Source organism: Mustela nivalis, assembly GCF_964662115.1.
Source record: "Mustela nivalis genome assembly, chromosome: 1".
Lineage (NCBI taxonomy): Eukaryota > Metazoa > Chordata > Mammalia > Carnivora > Mustelidae > Mustela > Mustela nivalis.
This window is the reverse complement of record NC_139020.1, coordinates 146299565-146322436: the sequence shown is the minus strand read 5'-3', so window position 1 is coordinate 146322436 and position 22872 is coordinate 146299565. Positions and strand designations below refer to the sequence as shown.

At 46.2% G+C, this 22872-nt stretch overlaps 1 protein-coding gene across 13 annotated transcripts in view; it reads left to right on the top strand.

The window, feature by feature from the left end:
- The first annotated feature begins 12523 nt into the window (after positions 1-12523).
- Positions 12524-22872, top strand: part of TRAK1 (trafficking kinesin protein 1) — a 182165-nt gene continuing 171816 nt past the window's right edge. For 3 of the 13 annotated variants that reach the window (XM_082724839.1, XM_082724851.1, XM_082724850.1), the window contains exons 1-2: positions 12531-12657; positions 13150-13509. The gene's annotated coding sequence lies outside the window, so the exon portion shown is untranslated. Of the gene's footprint in view, positions 12658-13149; positions 13510-22872 lie in introns of those variants that run through there. The other 10 variants (XM_082724841.1, XM_082724838.1, XM_082724849.1 and 7 more) reach the window with 6 other exon arrangements.

Below are 22872 nucleotides of genomic sequence, written 5' to 3'. Positions count from 1 at the left end.
CGGGGAGCCTGCTTCTCCCTCTCTCTCTGCCTGCCTCTCTGCCTACTTGTGATCTCTGTCAAATAAATAAATAACATTTTTTAAAAAGATTTATTTATTTATTTTAGAGAGAGACAGAACGAGGGGGGGGGAGAGGGAGAGGGAATCTCAAGCAGACTCCACAGTGAGCACAAAGTCCAACTTGGAGCTTCATGCCACGACCCTGAGCCAAAGATCAAGAGTCAGACACTTACCCCACTGTACCACCCTGCAACCCAAACACATATGACATTTTCTCATTATTGTTTTACATGTCGTCTGTTAGCTTCTTTACTTGCATCTATGTTTGTTTGTTTTCCTAGAGTACATCCTCAAGTCAGATTGATGCCTTGTTGTTTTTTTTTTTAAAGATTTTATTTATTTATTTGACAGAGAGAAATCACAAGTAGATGGAAAGGCAGACAGAGAGAGAGAGAGGGAAGCAGGCTCCCCGCTGAGCAGAGAACCCGATGCAGGACTCGATCCCAGGACCCTGAGATCATGACCTGAGCCGAAGGCAGAGGCTTAACCCACTGAGCCACCCAGGCGCCCCTGATGCCTTGTTTTGATAAATAACCATATATTTGTAAAATTTTAAAGGTAAATATGAAAGAAATTGAAACAGGTTGTAAAGCTTTCATAACAATTGAGACAGGGAGGAAAAGAATAACATGCGTTCTCTCCAGCAACCTTTTGAAGTGGAGGGGGAAGGAGGAAGCAAGGACTTCATCAGTTGCCTTGAGTTGTGTGTCATCTCTTCCGTTTGGCACCGGGATGTGCACTCCCCACGGAGGCTTCACACGGGGCTTCTGAATGGAAGCAAACCCCAGTTTGAGTTCTTCTCAGGAAGAAGATGCACCCTCTTTACAGCCTGTCCAAGATGACGAGCCTTGGATGCTCCTGCACTGGGCCTTTGCCTTTGTGCTTTTGTCAGCAAGAACTTCATCCCATGTGGAATGGGGTGGCTTTGTGTCTTGTCCCATGTGATAATTCAAGTCAAACGAAAGCCGTGAGCACTTCGTGTTCTTGAAAACCCTTCTTTGTCGCCTCAGCTAACAAATAGGCTTAGGTTTTGGGGGTGTTTGTTTGTTTGTTTGTTTGTTTTTTAAGAGTTTGCTGCTACTGCTATACCATCAATATAATTGGTCTGTGTTGGAGGGCTGGGAGGAAGAGAGCAAACTGTTTCTGCCCTGCCATATTCCATTACCTAACTCCACTTCATCTGTGCCAAGGTCTTACATCCTACATGGAGGCTGTTCTTACAGGCTTATTTATTCCTAAACTCCAGTCAGAGAAACGGGAGTCTGTTCAAGTTGGGTCAACTACTTTCTGTTGCTGAATGTGATAAATTTAGTAACAGCAGGGGAAAATGTTCTACTTGCTGATGCTGAGCTCTGCGAGACTGTTACTTTTGTTTTCTTTTCATAGCCCTTGCAGCACAGAAACCACTGACCCTGTTTCTCCTCACCTTATTTCCCAGCTTGACATAATCACAGTATCTAAAGCAGTTTCCATGGATGTTCTTTGCTTGCTTTGACAGTACAGAGTCTGCGCTAACAAACATTGACCAAGATGCATAACAGTCATGGCAGGGTAAGTGTCTTAGTCTGGGTGCCCCCCAAAAGAAACTCCAGGGATTTCAAGCTACTTATTTGGCGATCCCAAGAAACTTGGGCAGGAGAGCAGAGAAGTGAAACAGAGAAAGAAAGATAGCCAATGAAGGACATTTTATCAAGCAAAAATAACTGGAACTTAATCACGTGGAAGAAGTCGGGGAGCCAACACAAAATTGACATTGTCCTAAGGGGCAAGGCAATGGAGACTTCTGGAGTAGGGTCTTCAATATCCCCAAACTTCTAGGCTGTCCTACTGAGCAGAACAGCCTTCAGTTGCCAGAAAAAGTGGAAGAGATGCAGGTGCTGGCTACTGACACGGGCTGCACTAAACTGTGAGGGGGACAGGGAAATTCCAGCTGTGTCCCTCACAACACGTTTTTCCAATTAAGTTAATTCAGATGACACGATAGTGGGATGAACCTTTACCTTGCCTGAGCCTAAGTACCAGCATCTTTCCTTGGTAACAGACCCCACCCCTGATCCCGTATGGTCATATGACCCAGCCCGGCCAATCAGATCACCTTATGCCTCCTCATGAAGAATAAAGTGAACTAAAACCATAAGCTTATACTTTGAATTAGTAAAGCAATTTTTTCTTTATAATTTTTAAAGTAAATCAAATGAAAATGCATCTTTTGTGGTGTGTGTGTGTGTGTGTGTTTGCACCTGTTCTTCAGACCTTCCCTGCCCCCCCCCCCCATGGCAGAAAATGCTAGCTGGGTACCAAAATCTGTTTCCCCTTTCTTCCTGGCTAGATGACATTGCCCAGCTTCCCTCTAGTGACTGTGGCCATGTAACTAAGACCTTTCGCCAGTGAAACTGGAGTGGAAGTGGTTTGTGTGTTCCTGCCAGGCCTGGCTAACAGAACCTCCCCTGCAGGTTCCTCCACGCTCTCTCCCCCAGCCCTTCACTGAGTTGGGCCATGCCCTGCGTGACCCAAGATGGCGGAGCCAGAGTTTGCCCATTCAGTTCACAATCAGTCCCTTAGTGAAATACATGGAACAGAGCTCCTCTACAAGTCTGGAATTACACTCAATTGTTACTTGAGCAAAAGACAAACCACTGTGTCAAACTGTTACATTTTACATTTACTTACTACATCAGTTTATCCCACTCAAACTAATATGCTCCCTGACACCTCCCCTTGGACCTCCGTGGACCCTGGATGAAGAATCCATGCTCAGGGGGAAATGAAACAAAGCATAAATATATACCACTAGGAAACAGGCAACTAGGAGAATATTGGCCACATGTAAAATATCATATACCAGAAAATCTTCAAGGTATATGAATTTGAAAAGACTTAAATGGGAGTAAGTAAAGAATTAAAATAGCAGAGATAGTTTCCTATCAGGATAAACTGACAGTGACATCCCAGAGTCATCCAGTAAAATGTGGATTCCTAGGACTTGGAGATAAGAAGTCGTTTTATGGGACGCCTGGGTGGCTCAGTTGGTTGGGCGGCTGCCTTCGGCTCGGGTCATGATCCCAGCGTCCTGGGATCGAGTCCCACATCGGGCTCCTTGCTCAGCGGGGAGCTTGCTTCTCCCTCTGCCCCTGCCTGCCATTCTGTCTGCCTGTGCTCACTCTCTCCCCTTCTCTCTCTCTGATAAATAAATAAAATCTTTAAAAAAAAAAAAAAGAAGTCGTTTTATGACAATATTAGCCAATAGGAATGAATATGTCATAATCAGAAAATCATATAGGATACTCATTCCCTTGCGAATAATACTGTAGATCTTGAGAATAAATAGGGTCTCGCAGGGTTTGGATAGATGGTCACTTCATAATGGGTTGTAGAAGAGAAGTTAAGGAAAGTCAGGACATATTCTCAAGGGTTTTTTGTTTGTTTGTTTGTTTTTAAGATTTTACTTATTTATTTGAGAGAGAGACAGAAAGAAAGAGCATGAGACGGGAGAAGGTCAGAGGGAGAAGCAGACTCCCGATGGAGCAGGGAGCCTGATGCGGGACTCGATCCCAGAACTCTGGGATCATGACCTGAGCTGAAGGTAGACGCTTAATAACTGAGCCACCCAGGCGCCCTCTCAAGGTCTTTTAACGCTGATGTAAAAACCAGAAATTACTATATTCTCCACCTCCAATAAGACAATGAAATGTTAATCAGTGAGTGTACTTTGGTTCAGATGGTTCTTTGGTAAGAGTCCGAAGGATGGATCATTCGACAAATAATTATTGAACAACTACTTTGTTCTAGACATTGTGTCAAGATTATACCTAGGAATAAAACTACCTTGTGAATCGAGAGAAGGCAGAAAATAAACAGCAATGAGTACATGCTATAATGTGTTGAATAAGAAAAAATAGAAGAGAGCAAGGGGAATTGGGGTGCCTAAGGGCCTTGCTGGGAAGGTGATGGGAAGGGCCATGTGGAGGAAGAGAATTTGGGGCAAAGGGAACAGTGTGCAATGCTGAGGAGAGAGTGTCTTTGGGTGTTCAGGGAATAGCAAAGAGATCATTATGCCTGTGGAGTGAAGGGAGTGAGTTGGAGAGAAGAGGGAAATGAGGCTGGGAGGTGGGGGGTGCAGACCGTGTAGATCTTATGGACAACTGGAAAGATATTTGCTTATTTTCTGGGGGAAATGGGGAGGTATTGGAGGGTTTTGAGAGAGGAGGACCATGAAATGAGCCACATTTTACAAGGATATTGGCTCTTGTGTTGACAATGGACTCTCGGGGAAAGGAGAGGATGAGAGGGGAACAAGCAAGGTTTGGGGAGGTTCTTGCAGGGCTCCAGGAGAAATGGAGCAGGCTGAAAGCAATGAAGGTGGTGAGAAGTAGATTCTGAATTGTATCTGAAAGGTAGAACCAATAGAATCCCCAATAGGTTGGGAACAAAGAGAGAAGTTTAAAATGATTATAAGGTTTTTGGCCTGAGCAACTGAAATCTAAAAGACCGGGAGAGTAGAACTACTTGGGACAAGGCCAGCAGCTCACGGCGCATCAGAGGGTTGAGATGACTGCTAGACATCCAGACAGAAGTGCCAGTTAGGCAGTTTGTTTACATGAGTCTGGAGTTCAGGAGGGAGAGTCAGGACTGGAAGTATAAAGTTGGAAGTTATCCACGTATACATGGTGTTTAAAGCATCAGGACTAACACCAGCTATTAAAGAAGGTTTTGATATAAATCTATTTTTTTCTTACTTCCCACGAGCAGCTGGTCGGCATTATAAACACAAGGCTACGCATCTTGATCCTAGGGTTCCTTTCCCACCCCAATCCTAACCTCCCCATTCTTCCATTCTTCCGAGACTGGTTGATTCTCCTTTTCTTCACAGGACAAAAGCAAAGTGTTGAATCAATCATAGGGGGCTAGAAGCCTGGATTGATTTTGATTTTGTCAATAGTGTGTGACTTTGGGTAAATTAATTTCTCCGAGGCTCCAGTTTTCTTATTTATAAATTGCAGATGTTAATGGCTATCACACAGACTTGCTGTAGGGATTCAATGAAGTGATGTCAGTTCTTAGTACAGTGCTTGGTGCATATATGTGCTCAGTAAATGTCAGATTAAAACCCTGCGATAAGGGCCACCTGGTGGTGTAGTCAGTTGGTAAACTGACTCTTGGTTTTGGCTCAGGTTGTGATCTCAGGGTCCTGGGGTCCAGCCCTATGTCAGGCTCTGCACTTGGCATGGAGTCTGCTTGGGATTCTCCTTCCCCACTCCCTCTACCTCTGTCTCAAATAAATAAACAAATCTTAATAAAAACAAACAAACCAATCCTGGGATAAGACATTCAGTGACAATGTGGGTGTGGATATAACAGGATTGGATTTTTGTTCTTATTCTGGCAGGTTCAAGTTCTTTTCTTGGAGGATGTGTGTGTGGGAGGTGGTTATACATGAGGATCCTATGATCATTTGGGGATGCTCTCAGTTCAGTTAACCTGATGCTTTATTCATGACTCCCTAGATATTTATTAAATGAATAGAAAACATTTTCCTTTTTTTTGGTCACATAGTAGCCATGAAATAGTTACTAGAAATACTGATTTTTTAAATAAAGATTTTATTTATTTATTTGAAAGACAGAGATCACAAGTAGGCAGAGAGGCAGGCAGAGAGAAAGGAGGGGAAGCAGGCTCCCTGCTGAGCAGAGAGCCCAATGCGGGGCTTGATCCCAGGACCCTGGGATCACGACCTGAGCCGAAGGCAGAGGCTTTAACCCACTGAGCCACCCAGGCGCCCCAAGAAATACTGATTTTTTACAAAAAGATTTTATTTATTTATTTGGGAGAGAGCATGAGAGCACGAGCCAGGGGGAGGGGCAGAGGGAAAGGGAGAAGCAGACTTCCTGCTGAGCGGGGAGCCCTGCTTGGGGCTCCATCCCAGGACCCCAGGATTGTGACCCGAACTGAAGGCAGACGCTCAACCAACTGAGCTGCCCTGGCACTCCAGAAATACTGATTTTAATTAACCTTCAGTTTTGCGACCCTATGCTACACCCTACCAGTTGAATTTGCAGGGGCCTGCTTATATGACGTGGGATTTTAGCATGTTCCCGAAGTATTACTTGTAGCAATAGTAGAGATGGAAGTGGAGGTTGTGGGTGAGCCCTGCCGTCTGGTTCTGAAGTGCCATCTGGGTTTCCTCAAACTGGCACACAGGCCACAGTCTGGCTCGTCCCTGAAATCCCAGCAGCGCCAGCTACTGTCTTTCTTGCCTCTGGGCCCTTTTCTGATGCTGCCCTTTGCCCCTTGCATGATTGGTTCCTGTTCCTCTTCTGGGTCACCTCCTTGGACAGATCCTCCCTGACCAGCTGGTCTATTATAAATCCTCCTATGATTCTATTTCCAGTGCCTGCATGCTTTTCTTCTCAGCATGTGTCACAAACTAATTGAAGGTGCATATAGAGCATATTGTCTGAGTCTTCTACTGGAGTGAAAGATTCACAGGGCCAAGACTGTACCGTTTTTGTTCACTATCACTCTAACCTATCCAATACCCAGTGCACATACAAGTGGGCATGTAAACACACACCCATTGTTGATAAATGACTTATTTACATACTTTTAACAATTTCCTCTATAGTTCACTCATTCCGGATCAATTGATTGAGCATCTACTATGAGTCAAGTCCTATTGTTGCTGCTTGGAATGCAGCAACGAATAAAGCAAGCAAAAATCTCTGCCCGGAGGCTGCTTTTCTGCTGGTGAATCTGAGCATTTTGTATATATGTATGTCCCCGTGATACCTTCTCAGTTTACTTTTTTGTTCAGTGCCCACTTGGCCAATGGGAGCTTGGAGCTGGTGGATAAATGCTCCCTTCTTCCGTCTTGCATCCTTTTTTTTCAAAGATTCATTTATTTATTTTAGCGAGAGCACAGGGGGAGGGACATGGGAAGAGGGAGCGATAACCCCAAGCTGACTCCATGATGAGCACAGAGCCTGGTGTGGGGCTTGATCTCACAACCCTGAGATCATGACCTGAGCCAAAACCAAAAGTCAGATACTTAAGCAAGTGCACCCCCCAGGTGTCCCCATGTCTTGCATTCTATGCAATTCCTCAGAGGGTGCCGGGAGGACTGAGCCCTACTTGCTCATAGAGGAGACCACTTAGATTAAGCATCCTTGGATGGGTTTTCTCTCCCTGCCTGTTTCATTTTTTCTGGCCCTGATTCCTATTCCTACCCCTGTTCCATGCAATCACTTCCCCAAAGAAACTACCTGCTCTTGAGTCCTCCTTTAACACTGCTTTTGAGGAGAACCCAAGCCAACAAAGCTAACGGTTTAATTCTTTTGTCAAGACATTTTCTGCATGTCCATCATGGGTCCCTGATTGTATTTTGGGTTTCTAAAGGGCAGGAATTACATATATATATATATATATATATATATATATATATATATATATATTTATTTATTTTCCCCATAGCTACTTATTCAGGGCCTGGCAAATATCAGTGAACATATGCTGATTTTAATTTGATTTGACAGAAGGAAAGAATACAGTGCCTATCTGTGCCCTAAGGGAGGCCCAAGTCACTTCTGGTGTAGAGACCTATGCCCGATGCTGGGTAAGGCTGGGACCTGCCAGGCAATTAGTACTTTCTCTTCTGTATACCCATCTAGCTGCCCTCTTAGGTCGCTGCACCCTTGACTTCCAGAAGCAGCAGGTCACCAGCTGCAGAAGTAGCTCAGGGCACACAGCTGGGGGCTCACTCAAGGGGTCCTGCCTGCCACCTGCTCCTACCAAGCTGGGGATGGCAAAAGGAAACCAGCCCCTCCTCCTCCAGGGTGGGATACATGTGTCTGTCATCTGGTGCTGGAAACAGGATGTCAGGACCCTGTGCCCACAGGGCCACAGTCAGGGAGTCAAAATGAATGAATTGATGACTTCAAAATTTGGCACCAATCTTGACTGCACCTCATGGATATAGAGAGTGACAGGCAGCTGGTAAAGGTGCAAAGAGCATTGGACGTATTTGGCAGACAAAAGTTGTAGTTATGGGTCTACCACTAATTGGATGCTCCTTTGGTCATGTACCACTTTTCTGCCCGCAGTTTCCTGAAAATGAGAAGGTTGGACTAGATGATGTCAAAGATCCCCCAGCTCTAGGATTCTTAAATTACAGAATTGGAAGGAACCTGATCTGTCAGTGATATATCAAATAGTCAAATAGTTTATCAAATAGCTTATTATTATTATTATTATTATTTTATTTTTACTTATTTATATTATTTATTTTACTTTATTTTAATTATTATTATTTTTTAGTTAAAAAAACATATTGCTGGGGCGCCTGGGTGGCTCAGTGGGTTAAGCCGCTGCCTTCGGCTCAGGTCATGATCTCAGGGTCCTGGGATCGAGTCCCGCATCAGGCTCTCTGCTCAGCAGGGAGCCTGCTTCCTCCTCTCTCTCTCTCTCTCTGCCTGCCTCTCTGCCTACTTGTGATCTCTCTCTGTCAAATAAATAAATAAAATCTTAAAAAAAAAAATATTGCTAACAGCCCCATGTCTACTCTAAACCCACGAGGAGATGGCACCAGCGCATTTGCTCTTACACACTCCCAGTTAGCCCTGCCTACCTACATACCAATCTGGCATATATTTGATCACTTCTTTTGTAAATGAATTTTTTAAAAAAGATTTTATTTATTTTTAAGTAATTTCCACACCCAGTGTGGGGCTTGAACTCACAACCCCGAGATCAAGAGTTGCATTCTCTAGCAACCAAGGCAGCCAGGCGTCTTTGTAATTGAAATTTCTGTTGAGATAATTGTAGATTCACATTTAACCACAGGAAATAATACACTTTGCACAGTTTCCTCATTGATCACATTTTGAAAACCTTGGTATGTTATTACAGCTAGAATGTTAACATTGATACAACCTACCTCTTATTCAGATTTCCCCAGTCTTACTTGTACTTATTTCAGTGTATGTCAGTTCTATATAAATTTGATCACTTGCTCTAAGACCACAAGTTCTAAAAGCAGAAGAATCTTGTGTCCCCCTTTTACAGACGCACCCTGTCTTCCTCCCATCCAACCACATCCCCTGCTTGGTTTCTCAAAAGTATTTTTATTTGGAAATAATTTCAAACGTACAGACATGTTTCAGTACATCCTGTACCCAGATTCACTGATTGTTAATATTTTGCCCATTTATTTTATTGTTTTTCCTATCAATATGTTTTTTTCTGAGTCCCTTGAAGTTGCACACATCATGCTTGCACAATACTTTAGTGTGTATTTCTAAGAATGGGGGTATTCTTCTACATGACCATGGTCCAAGTTATCAATAGCAGTGAATTTAACACTGAGCCAATAATTTACTATCAGGATTCCAACTTTGTCCGCTGAAATATTCTTTCCAGCATTTTCCCTCCTCCAGTACAGGATTCAGATTAGGACAAGGTATCCCATTAAGTTGTCATGTCTTTTTTAGCAGCCTTTAATTTGGAACATATAACCTCCTTCTGTCCTTTTTTTTCTTTTTCTTTTTTCTAATGTACATATGGTAATGTTTATTTATTTATTTTTATTGTGTTAGTCACCATACAGTACATCATTAGTTTTTGATGTAGTGTCCATGCCACTCATGCCATCCTAAATACCCATCACCAGGCTCACCCATTCCTCTATCCCCTCACTTCTAAAACCCTCAGTTTGTTTTCCAGAATCCACAGTCTCTCATGCTTCATCTCCCCTTCTGATTCACCCCAATTCACTTTTCCTTTTCTTCTCCTAATGTCCTCTATGCTATTCCTTATGTTCCACATGTAAGTGAAACCATATGGAATTGACTTTCTCTGCTTGACTTATTTCACTGAGCATAATCTCCTTTAGTCCTGTTCATGTTGACGCAGAAGTTGGGTATTCATCCTTTCTCATGGATGAGTAATATTCCATTGTGTATATGGACCACATCTTTATCCATTCATCTATTGAAGGACATCCCAGCTCTTTCCAGTTTGGCTATTGTGGATATTGCTGCTATGAACATTGGGGTGCATATAGCCCTTCTTTTCACTACCTCTGTATCTTTGGGGTGAGTACCGGTAGTGCAATTGCTGGGTCATAGGGTAGCTCTATTTTTAATTTTTTAAAAATATTTTATTTATTTGACAGAGAGAGACACAGCAAGAAAGGGACTATAAGCAGGGGGAGCGTGAGAGGGAGAAGCAGGTTTCTGGCCAAGCAGGGAGCCCAGTGCGGGGCTCAATCCCAGGACCCTGGGATCATGACCTGAGGAGAAGGCAGACCCTTAATGACTGGGCCACCCAGGCGCTGCTATTTTTAATTTTTTGAGGAAACTCCACACTGTTTTCCAAAGTGGTTGCTCCAATTTGCATTCCCCCCAACAGCGTAAGGAGGTTCCCCTTTCTCCACAACTTCTCCAATATTAGTTGTTTCTTGCCTTGTCGATTTTTGCATTCTAACAGGTATAAGATAGTATCTCAATGTGGTTTTGATTTAAATTTCCCTGATGGCTACTGATAATGAACACTTTTTCATGAGTCTGTTAGCCATTTGTATGTCTTCTTTAGAGAAGTGTCTGCTTATGTCTTCTGCCAATTTTTTGACCCAATTGTTTTTTGGGTGTTGAGTTTGAGATTCTTTACAGATCTTGGATATCAGCCCTTTGTCTTAGTGTCATTTGTATATCTTCTCCCATTCTGGGGGATACCTCTTTGTTTTTTTGACTGTTTCCTTTCCTGTGCAGAAGCTTCCTATTTTGATGAAGTCCCAAAAGTTCATTTTTACTTTTGTTTCCCTTGCCTTTGGAGATAGGTCTTGAAAGTCCAATGTGGGACTTGAACTCACTACTCTGGGATCAAGACCTGAGCTGAAACCAAAAGTCAGACACTTCATTAACTGAGCCACCTGGACTCCCCTCTTTTGTCTTTTTGACGTTGACACATTTGAAGAATACAGTCTCTGCCCCTTTTTACTAGATGTTCCTCATTTGGGGTTTTTCTGAGGTTTCATCATCGTCAGGTTCAGGTTATGCAGTTTCCCCGGAATACTGCGTAGGTGAAGCGTTCTGAGGACATGGTACCCGTCTACTCTCATTCATGATGTTAATTTTGACCACCTGGTCAAGGTGTTGTCTGCCGGCTCCTTTGTAAATATTTCCCCCTTGCTATTAATGAGCCTAAACCATCAATGGAGAGACATTAAGCGAAGCAAATATCTGCTCTTCAATTAAATCCGCTCTAGTGTTAGCATCGGGGGATGATTCTTGCCTGAAAGAATCTTCACGGTACACTTCAAGTCTTCTTCCAGTATTTGAAACCAGGTTTTCTATGGCTCAGCTTTCTTACGTCTTTGGTTTTGGTTAGAGTCCTCTCCGTGCCTTCCCAACATCCTCTACGACCTTTGGGCAGAGAAGGGGCCAAAGTAGTACACTCAGCAGCCCTAAGTGGAAATGAGCTAATTGGGTTGTTTCGAGTTAAACTGTCCATTGGTGATTTGCATAATATATTGGCCTGTGAGCACTTACTTCCTGGATCCTTTTCTGATTCCGCGCCCCGCCCCCCAACCCTCGGCCTTCCCCGACCTAGAGGTCGGTGGCATTTTTTTCAAACTGTCCATTCACATACCCCTCCTCCACCGCCACTCCCCAGCGCTCGGCAGTGTCCTTCTTCTGCTTGAGCCCCAGGTTTGCTTCCTAGGAGAACGCCCAACCTACAGGAACGCGTCTGGACGTCAACTGCTTTAGTGGTAAGCAGCGCAAGTGCTCCCGGTAGACTGAACCTAGACCGACGCCGAAAAGCGCAAGAAGTAAGCGCTCGGGGAGCTGTGTACAGGTTTCCCCCACCCAGGTATTCGAATCGACCAGCACTTTCCCAAGCCCCGCGGCGCAGGTAAAAGCGGGGGGCGGGACCAGGACCGCGGCTGCAGGGCAGAGGGGCGCGGCTCCCGGCTCAACCCGCGCGCTCCGCGGGGCGTGCATCCTGGAGGGCCGCCCGCAGGTGGCGGCGCAGGCCGGCGGGCGGGCGGGGCGGTAGAAGGGGAGGGCTCGGCGCGCGTCGGACGGTGACGGCAGCGCGGAGGGGAGGTGCGAGCCGCCTGCCCGCGGGGGAGCCATGGCGAGAGGCCGCGCCGCGGCGCCCGCATCAGTGCCCGCGTCTGCAGCAGCGCCCCCGCCCGCCGCCCCGGGGCCCACCCCGCCGCCGTGCCCGCGCGCCCCGAGCCCGTGACGCCCGCGCGCCACGAGTGAGGCGCCCCCGGAGAGGGGCTGCGCGCGGGAGGGAGCGCGGGGCAGCCGGAGCACCTAGACGACCCCCGCGTCCCGGAACCGCGGACCCCGAGCTCTCGAGCGCCAAGTCGGCGGCGAGCAGCAGGAGGAGGGGGCGCCGAAGCCGAACCCAGCCGCGTGCACCCCTGTGCCGCCCGGCCGGCAGCTGCGGAGGGAACCGGAGCCGCCGGGCGGCCGGGGCCGGGCCGAGGACAACGAAGAGGAGGCGGCCGACAGAACCAAGCGCCCGGAGAGCCCCGCGCGGGAGGCCCCCGGGACCGCGCCTGCGACGGGGCCGCGCTACGTGCGCCTCTCTCGGGTAAGACCCGGGGCCGCGCATCGGGCCCGGCGGGTGGGTGGGGAGGGACACCAGTGTTCGTGGAGTCGGGGCGCGTGATGCGGTGTTGGCGGCGGCGGGAGAGGCCGGGCTCCGGGACCCTGAGGCAGTACCCCTCCTGCTTTGACCGCACCTGAGGGAGACCCTCGCGGTGCCTCAAAAGGTGCCCGTAGCCATGGTGTCGGTCACACCGCGTGGCCCGGATTCCGGGTTTCGGCACTCGGAGATGACAGTGAGGCGACCTTCAGAGAGCCCCGATCTGAGCCAGGCCAGAGAGTGAGCAGCACCCCGGTTCCTACTCACCGGCAAAACTAATGTAAATTACATCATCTGAGTGTGTCTGGGACAGAACGTGTGGCTTTTAGGAACCTTCCTTTCAATTCTGAGAGTTAACAAGTTTACTTTTGTCACTTTTTGACATGGGTTTTTATTTTTATTTATTTATTTAAAAGATTTTATTTATTTATTTGACAGAGAGAGACCACAAGTAGATGGAGAGAGAGGCAGGCAGAGAGAGGGAAGCAGGCTCCCCGCCGAGCAGAGAGCCCGATGCGGGGCTCGATCCCAGGACCCTGGGATCATGACCTGAGCCGAAGGCAGCGGCTTAACCCACTGAGCCACCCAGGCGCCCCTGACATGGGTTTTTAAATCCTTTTCGAATCTTCAAGGTCAGCCTATTGCAGGTGAAAACAATGTGATGAAGTGTGATTTCTGCTTTTGTTAAGTTGTGTTTAGGGAAGCTCAGCTGCTCCCAGGCCAGCCTCTGTGCTTCAAGCCCTTCCCTGCACTTGCTCAGAAACCGAAATCAGCCTTCACTTTGAGCGCCTCCGAAGTGTAAGTGGTTTGGCCTCCTTTTGCTTTTTTTAAAACAGTTTTCTGATTTTCTTCCCCAGAACTTAATGGCTTCAAACAAATACGTAACTGTTGTCTGCAAGTGTATAGGCTGGATGGGTACCCTTTCCTGGAGCATCTTTTGTTTATTTGCGGCAGGGATAAACAAGGGATATCAGACAGGGGGACAAGCTAGGAACAGGGTCCTTTTCAGTTTGCAACTGCAAGAGCAGCTCAGTCCTGTGCAGTCTGCACTGGGGAGGGTCAATGTCCCCCTCCCCCTGCGCCAGACAGGACGTTTGCCTGGCAGGTTCAGAGTTGGATCTGGAGTGACAGATGACACCTTCCTCTTTTTCCTGGTTTGGAAAGATCACACTTGTGTGCCCTTTGTTCTCTGACCCTAGTTTTATCACAGAGGTGCCCTGACAAACATAGGCCACTTGGAGAGCCGAGCAGGACTGGGGGTTGCTGAGCTGGGTTAGAAAGCCCAGCAGGTCTGGCAAGAGTTGGGTCTCAGCTTGACCCCAGCATGAGCCTGTTCCTGTTCAACTCCCCAGGGGCCTGTGAGATTTGGTTTCCCATCCCCAGCTCTTCCTGGAGGGTGTCCCTACCCTGGCTGTGTTGCTGATGTTCTTTCTGAAAGGACACAGGCTTTTTTTTTTTTTTTTAAGATTTATTTATTTATTAGAGAGAGAGTGCTTGTGTGGGAGCATGGGCCAGCCGGGTGGAGGGAGCAGTGGGAAGAGGAAAGAGAATTCCCAAGCAGACTACGAAATGAGTACCGAGCCTGATTGGGGGGGAGGGTGGGCTTGGTCCCAGGACCCCACGATCATGACCTGAGCCTAAGTCAAGAATCTGCTGTTCAACACACTGAGCCATCCAGGTGTCCCAGGACACAGGCCTTTGGGTGAAAGACCTGGATTCAAATTCCAGCTCTTCTCTCTTTTGTGACCTTGGGCCCTTATTTAACCCCTGTGACCTGGCTTTCCCTTCTCTGGGATTGCCTGCCTCCCCGGAACAAACAAAACTCCTGGAATTATTACAAGGATTAAAGAGTGTTTTAAATGAAAGTGTTCGTAAAAGTTTGACTAAATGATGTGAGAGGTTTTCAGGTCTCATTTCGATAAGACTAGGTGTGTCACTTGGTGACCTTTTTCAGCCCTAACAGAGATAAATAAAGCAGATATTATAATACTAATTATCTTTCTTACAGTTTTGCTATGAAGGTCAAATCAGATCACATAAAAGGGTATTGAGGGACACCTGGGGGAGTTCAGTCCATTAAGTGTCCGACTCTTGATTTCAGCTTAGGTCATGATCTCAGGGTTGTAGTTTGAGCCCCAGGTCAGGTTCTGTGCTGGGCTGGAGCCTGCTTAAGATTCTCCCTCTGCCCCTCTCCCCCAAAAGGGGGCTTTGAAAATAAACGAGCAGTACTTGCGTTGAAAGGAGTTCCTCAACTTTCAGTTTCCAAACTAACAGTGCCTTACCATTTGCCGTCTGATGTGGATTTCCTTCTGGTCATTGCTTCTTAAGCCCTAGCCTCTGACCTGGCACACAGTAGGTCTCTAATTGTTAGATGATTCTTGAGTTGACCATCTCACATAGGTTCTTAGATTTTATTTTTCAGTCGCAAGGGAGTGTCTTTTGTCTAGAGACACAATGTTGAATGGGCCTTCTGGTCCCCCCCCCCCCCCCCCCCCCCGTTTTTGGGAACAACTACTACCCATTCTGACTTGCTTCCTTATTAGGTGTGTCCAAATGGAGGCCACCTGCAGTGTTGAAAAATTCAGCGTTTTAGTGAAGAGACAGTAACTAATAGCATATGCGTAAATCTGGATGCCTTCAAGCTACATATAATGCCAGTGATGAACAGCCGCTTAAAGAAATGCTTTGACGTGTTTTATGAGGGATGTGTGGCTTTATGATTCATTGAGAAGCTCATTTAATTATGTGTTTGTTAGGAGTGCACCTGAGGTGGAAGAGGATGGCACACAGGTGGAAGGCTAGCTCTTAACAACCTTGTTTGGCTTCTGGTCCTGCATTCGGGAAGGGCTGCTCCCAGCCTCACCTGGTTAATGGGAGGAGGGCTGTAAATCTCTTCGAAGACTAACAGCACAGTGACTTCTAGGAGCCAGTCACAGCCAGGTCTCAAGCTATGAAATGGATCATATTGATACTTCTTAACCTGCCCCATAATCTTCTGGGCAAAGGAACCCTGGAAAGGGGGATTTTGGGCATAGCCTGAGGTTTCTGGCACTTTTCAGGGAATTTTTCAATGTTCATTCACCAATTCCTTTGATGGAGAATAGGATGCAGGATTCATCTGTTTTAATATAAAAATGCTTTAAGTTGTTGTCTTAATTCAAAAAGCATCCAAGGAAGATGCACCTTATTTTCCCCGAGGCTCTGTGGGCTCCCTGCAGCATAAGTTTGGTTACCCCAGGGTTGCCTGGGTAGCTCAGTCGTTGGGCGTCTGCCCTCGGCTCAGGTCATCATCCTGGGGTCCTAGGATCAAGCCCTGCATTGGGCTCCCTGCTCAGTGGGAAGCTTGCTTCTCCCTCTCCCACTTCCCCTGCTTGTGTTCCCTCTCTTGCCGTATCTCTCTCTTGCTCAAATAAATAAATCTTAAAAAAATTTTTGGATACCTCAATTTTTATTTATTTATTTTTATTTTTATTTTTTTAAAAATATTTTTATTTATTTATTTGACAGAGAGAGATCACAAGTAGGCAGAGAGGCAGGTAGAGAGAGAGGAAGGGAAGCAGGCTCCCTTCTGAGCAGAGAGCCCGATGTGGGACTGGATTCCAGGACCCTGAGATCATGACCTGAGCCGAAGGCAGCAGTTTAACCCACTGAGCCACCCAGGCGCCCCTTGGATACCTCAATTTAAGATTTTTTAAAAAATTTTATTTATTTGACAGACAGATATCACAAATAGGTAGAGAGACAGGCAGAGAGAGAGAGAGAGAGGAGGAAGCAGGCTCCCTGCCGAGCAGATAGCCCGATGCGGCACTCGATCCCACGACCCGAGCTGAAGGCAGAGGCCTAACCCACTGAGCCACCCAGGCGCCCTGGATACCTCAATTTAGAATCTTGGAGCTGGATTATTTCTAGGGGCTCTGCTCATTCCAGACTTCATGATGTGCCTGGACTTTTTTTTTAAGATTTTATTTATATATTTGACAGAGATCACAAGTAGACAGAAAGGCAGGTGCAGGGAGGGGGGCAGGGAAGCAGGCTCCCCGCTGAGCAGAGAGCCTGATGTGGGGCCTGATCCCAGGACCCTGGGATCATGACCTGAGCCGGAGGCAGAGGCTTTAACCCACTGAGCCACCCAGGTGCTCCGTGCCTGCACTTTTAAAAGCAGGAGGTCCTCTCCTTCCTAGAGGTGAAAAGGATGCTCTAATATCCAAAGGTATGTTAGTGAATCAAAGAAACACCAGAGTATAAATTATCTGGATTTGAATGTAAAGGAAGACCATGCTCTGGGTATTCAAGGGACTTTGAAATTTTTTTTTTTTGCCCGTAAGAATTGTTGAATAAAAAACTGTGAACCTGTGGATAAAGTGGTTTGACTTTTTCTGTAAGGTATCCCTTGTAGAATAGTATTCAGAGCACTACTTACTTTATTGCACGCCCCCTTAGTAACTAGACCTAGTTACTAGGTAGCGAGATGATATTGATTACAAAATGCTGCTGTCTCCTGAATTATGTTCACATGAACTAGCTGGTAGCAATTCCTACCTTGGATTACACAGATGCAGGTTTACTTATGTCACTTAAAAATGGGTATTGATTAGAATAAGGGTAAGGATTTTGATTTTTCTTCTCCACATTTAGGGAGAAAAAGCATCCCTGCAAATGGAGAACCCTGGGATTTTCGAAGTTCTCCATCAGTTCCTCTGGTGGTTTGGGTAAAGTCAAAAACTCCTTCCTGTCAGTTCTTTACATCAGTGGTATAGGCTATGGGCCTGGATTTTTTTTTTCAAGGGTGCGTTCTGCGAGCTCTCACTTTCTAAGTTTTGCAAAAAGTAGAGAAGGTGGGACCTTGGTGTAGGTTTGCTTCCTTTTATCATGCTCCTTCTCAAGTAATAAGGGGGATGTGGTCAAACACCTGCGTCTCCCATTAGAATGTTAGAATAGGTTTGGCTTCCCTTGTGTGATTGATGCAGGAGTTTGAACCAGGGGGAGCAGGTGAACAATGAGTGTGGAAGCTGCCCTTGAAGTTATCCGAAGAGTTTGGAAAATTTGACCTGGTGAGGAGTGAGGAGGAGGAATTTCATTTTTGCTATTTATGCCAAAGGGGACTGGGAGTCCGGGTTCAAGGTGGGACCTTGATTGGTCCCACCGATTGGCTGTGGCCCCCGGGGTGTGGAGAGGGAGGCTCACAAGAGGAAGATCCTGATGGTGCTGTTTGTGCCTGGCTTTTGCTCCCTGCTCTCCTGGCTCCAGCCATTTGCAGGAATGGAAGGCTTCACTACCCAACCTGTGGCAGGTGGGCCTGCAGCCGGTCAGCATTACCTGGGAGCCTGTTAGCCCCGCAGAACCTCAGACCCGTCCCAGACTTGCTGGATGTGAAGCTGCATTTGATTTGATTTAATTTTGTTTTATTTTATTTTATATTTCTATTTATTTATTTATTTAGTCCGATGCTTAACCAGTGGAGCCACCCCAGACGCCCCATGAATCTCCATTTTAAACCTATCCCCAGGTGGTATTGATGCTCAGAGACCTCTTCATCTCTTGGAGGTTCCCCAGAACGTTCTTTCCCCATGCATGAGGCCAGACTTCATGTATGTTGGGAAGAACAAGTGGCCGGTACACACTGGTTCCCTGCCCTCCTTGGGAGAGTTGGCGCTCAAGGTTGGATTCCTCCTCTTGCCCTCCCCTGGTAGGAAAGGGGCTGGGGTTTCTGAGAAGAGGTTGGTGAACCTGGGCTCTCCCAGTGCCCACCTCTTCCCTTAAATTGTGCGCAGTGAACTGTACAATGGGAAGACCCAAAGAGGGAATGGACAAGCTGTTGTTTTCATTCAGCAGTGAGGAGAAGCATTCCCAAATGTGGCCAGTCGTTTACCCTCCCTGCCACAAGGCACATCTGAAACAATCGGTGGTGTTTTAGGTTCTTAAAACGCCAGAGCAGTGACTAGGTGGTTCTGTCTAAGTTCTAGCTCTAGAGTTGACCCAGCTACCCACACACTCACCTCCCTTTGCTGAGTAGATCGGAAGTGCCCGGTCATATGTGTGGACATCACTAGACAGGGTGGAAGCTAGAGAGAAGGTGGGTGGATCTGACTCCAGCATATAGGTAAACTTTCTCATCCTCCCTTCTTCGTTCTGCTTTCCTGGCAAGTGCAGAGCTCTCGGCCTAGGGTCCTCCTTCTGTAACCTCATGCTGGGATGGGTGCACACAACCTGCCTTTGCAAAATTCTCCTTTTTTCCCTTTTTGCCCTAGAGGTGCCCAAGATCCCAGTCTGAGAGATGAGAGGAAATCTCCAGGGGCCCTTGGGGGGGTTCAGTAAGTTAAGCATCTGCCTTCAGCTCATGTCATGATCCCAGAGTCCTGGGATTGAGCCTGCTTCTCCCTCTCCCTGACTTGTGCTGAAATAAACAAATAAACTCTTTAAAAAAAAGGCAAATTAAAAAAGGAAAGGAAATATCTAATATAATCAGCTTTTCTTTTTAAAAAAGTTGTATACAACAAATTTCACCATTTTAGCCATTTTTCATTGTACAGTTTCATGGCATTAAACTGATTCACTTTGTGTAGATACCCCCAGAACATTTCCATCTTCCCCAACTGCTTCCCCAGTCTCCTGTCCCTTCAGCCTTGGGCAACCAATGTGCTTCTACTTCGTGTCTCTGTGAGTTTACCACTCTAGGTCCCTTATTTAAGAGGCATCATACTATATTTGTTGTTTTGTATCTGGCTTTTTTCACTTAGCATAATATCGTCACGGTCCATCCATGTTGTAACATGTACCAGAATTTCAGTTCTTTTTAAGAATCAGTAGTATTCCATTGTGTGTATAGACCATATTTTGTTTATCCATTCATGTATCTTTGGACACTTGGGTTGCTTCAACCTTTTGACGGTTGTGAATAAGGCTGCTATGAACATGGGTACGAATATCTGTTTGAGTCCTTGCTTGACCTTCTTTGGGGTGCATACCCACAAGCAAAATTGCTGGGTCCTGTGGTAATTCTGTTTAATTTTTGAGAACGTGCCATACCATTTTTCTCAGTGGCTGAACTGTTTTATTTTCCTACCAGGAACACACAACTGTTCCAATTTCTCCACATTCTCACCAGCACTTGTTATTTTCAGTTTTTTGTTCTGTTCTCTCTTTGATAATAGCCATTCTGATCGGTGTGATCGGGTTATTTCTTTCGAGTCCCTTTTCTTTATTCTGATAGTCTCCCAACACTAGCCACGGTTTTTGCCAGACTTTGAGCTGTGGAGAATTTCTGAGAAGTGGAACTCTTGCTTCAATCCTTGCTCCTGATTGCTTTTTAACTCCGTGGGTGTCACATTGAATTTACTTAGTGTGGTGAGACTCGGATGAATAAGGTTTCTAGGAGCTGCTAGTATTTCAGAGTCTGCGAGGTCTGTGAGTTCATGGTCTTTCCTTCCGTGCTTCCCTCTCCTCTGTTATTTTGAATGGGAATGTGGGTGTATAAGTTGGGTTAATAAGGAGGACAATAGTGGAAAGACTACTCAGTAAGACAGGACATCGCATTTCGTGATTCTGAGTCGAGCGTTCTAAGAATAAATTTGATTTGCTTGTTGGACCTTGCCTTGGAGTAGGGGTTTTTGGCAGTCTAACATCTGCAGAAATCTGGCAACACAGTTGTATTGTCGGCTCCAGATCTTGCCCAGGTCTGGGGTTTCGACTCAGTTGCTTAAGCATCTGCCTTTGGCTCCCATTGTGATCCTGGGGTCCTGCTCAGCAGAGTCTGCTTCTCCCTCTGTTCTTCCCCCTGCTCCTGCCTGCTCTCTCTCTGTCTCCTGCTCTGTGTGTGTGTCTCTCTCTCTCAAATAAATACAATCTTAACATTTTTTTTCAAATCTGGGAAGAAAATGGGCGATTTATTTAAACTATAGTGGCAGGCAGATTCTTGAGCTTTGTGCCAGGAGATTAAAAACACCAGCCAACAAACAAAAAACCAAACCCTATGATTCAGGGGTAGCAGTATAATGATTTTGAGGAAAGGTGGAGAGAAGGAAAATGAGCAATTTGTTACACGGATGAGTCACTGGTGTTGTGTCTGTGAGTGTTCAGTTGAACACAGGATTTCTTAGACAATAGGTTTACTGGCTTAGGTAGTAGGGAAGGAAATAGTGTCATCCAGACGGTGGGTATTCCCTTTCAACCTCGGCATCTAGAATATGTTTTAAATAAAATGCTGAATTCTGGGAATTGTACAGTTTTATGTGCTTGACTGGGGCATAACCTTACTTCCATTCATTAAAAAATAAAATCCTCCAGATTTAATAGTTTGTTGGGATCAACTGTAGCACACCGTTGATGTGTTTGAAGTCATGTTCTCCCCCCCCCCCCCCAAGATTGGTGCTTTTCCAGGGTTATTTGTGTTGAACCCGGCAAAAACTCCTGTTTGGGGCAGCCAATTTCTGAATCATTACTTTGTATGATAATCTCATATGGTTATTAAAGGGATTACATGAGTTTAATGTGTATGCATGGCTCACAGTAAACATTATGTGTTAAACATTATTATTGTTACTGAACTTCTTATGATGTGTTCATTCCCGAGTCATTTCAGGGCATCCTGTGCTACGAATCCTGTGCTACGCCCCAGGGCTATGGGCCTTGTCTTTGTGGTTCTCAAAGGAATAGCCCCCATGACCTAAGGCAATATGGGCTGTGAATTTTGCTCACCTGACCGTGAACTTCCCTCCTTTGGCTTTGAGGAGAAGCCGTTCTCTTTGCAAGGATCCTGAGGCGTCAGAGATATCCCTTTGGACTTGACATTTGGACACAAATATCAAGACATTTCCAAGGTCTCTTGTGGAAGGAGTGTAGTTCGGTGTTAAGTATTTGAGAAAATACCTTTCTGTTTGAGAAGACAGGCAGAATAGTCTATTACAACAGATAAAAGTATGACAAGCAAATCACTGGGAAAACAAATTGGCTGTAAACTGTTGACTGATGCAGTAGGTGTGTTCATACTGTACTGGAAAGATAGGAAAATAGTTTGTGTCATTAAAAGAGTAGAAGAAGAATGTCATAGCTGCTGTTGAATGTGAACTTGAACAGCTTTGAGCTCTGCTGAGTCTCTTGATACTAGAAGAGAAACAGTACTCATACGGAAGGGAACAAAGGGAATAATGAAGAGAGTTTGGTTATTTTATCATCAAACATACCCTTTTTCATCATCCTTTATGGTATCCTGATTGAAGAGGCCGCACGGCAGAGAATCTCAGTGTAATCATATGTGAGGATTTCCCTCACAGATTCAGAAGTTGCCCCCACATGCGGTCAGTAGGAGAGCAGGGATGCAGCAAAGAGAAGGCCATGGCAGGGTGGGGGTGTGATGAGGGGAGGCGGCTGGCTTCACAGGGTGAGCGTGCCCAGGCATGTGTGTGGTCCCCAGCCCTATTTGCCACTGGAATGACAGCCCGCGCTCTGGCTTGGCTAGAGGTGAGAGAGGATGTGACTTCAGACAGTGAGTGCTAGTGTGAATAAAGTGGATGGATTCCTTTGGTGACCTGGAGGGGATACCTCAGCTTGCCCTTTGAAGAGATGGTGGTTAACGTTTGGGAGAGGTGACCTCAAGGATGGGGCTGAGAATTTTGAATTGGCTAACTCAATTGTGATAACTCAGTTGCGAGGCTGGGGGGTGGGGCGGAGGGTGGGTGGTGGTGAAGACCGGCAGGACCTTGTTTGGGAGGTCCTGGGTTTGATGGAGGTGTTGGGCCTGAGGCTTAGGGGAGAGATCCGAGTGTGAAGGGAGGGCTTGGGGGCTATTGCGGTGTAGACAGTAGTGATGTCATGGGAAGAACTCCCAGAGTTCTACCTGGGAGGAGACCAGAGGGGTTGGGGGAAGAGAGAGTGCTTGCAGCAAGCACGAGGTTCCTGGCTTCTCTCTGCTGTGCTGAGCCCTGCAAGATAGCAGCTAAAATGTTCTCCGGGTTTGTTTACACTTGTTGGTATGCAAATATTTGTGGAGTTGTATCTAGAAGTGATGCAGGCTTCGCCTTGGAAGCACAGTAACAAGTTGACCATGAGGATTCTTGTGGCCTTCAGGAACATTTTCAAGTGTTCTTGCCAAGCATCCCATATGCTTATCTCCTGGTCGGGGAGGCATGTTTGATGAGTTCCCCAAATTAGTGAGTTTGGAATTAG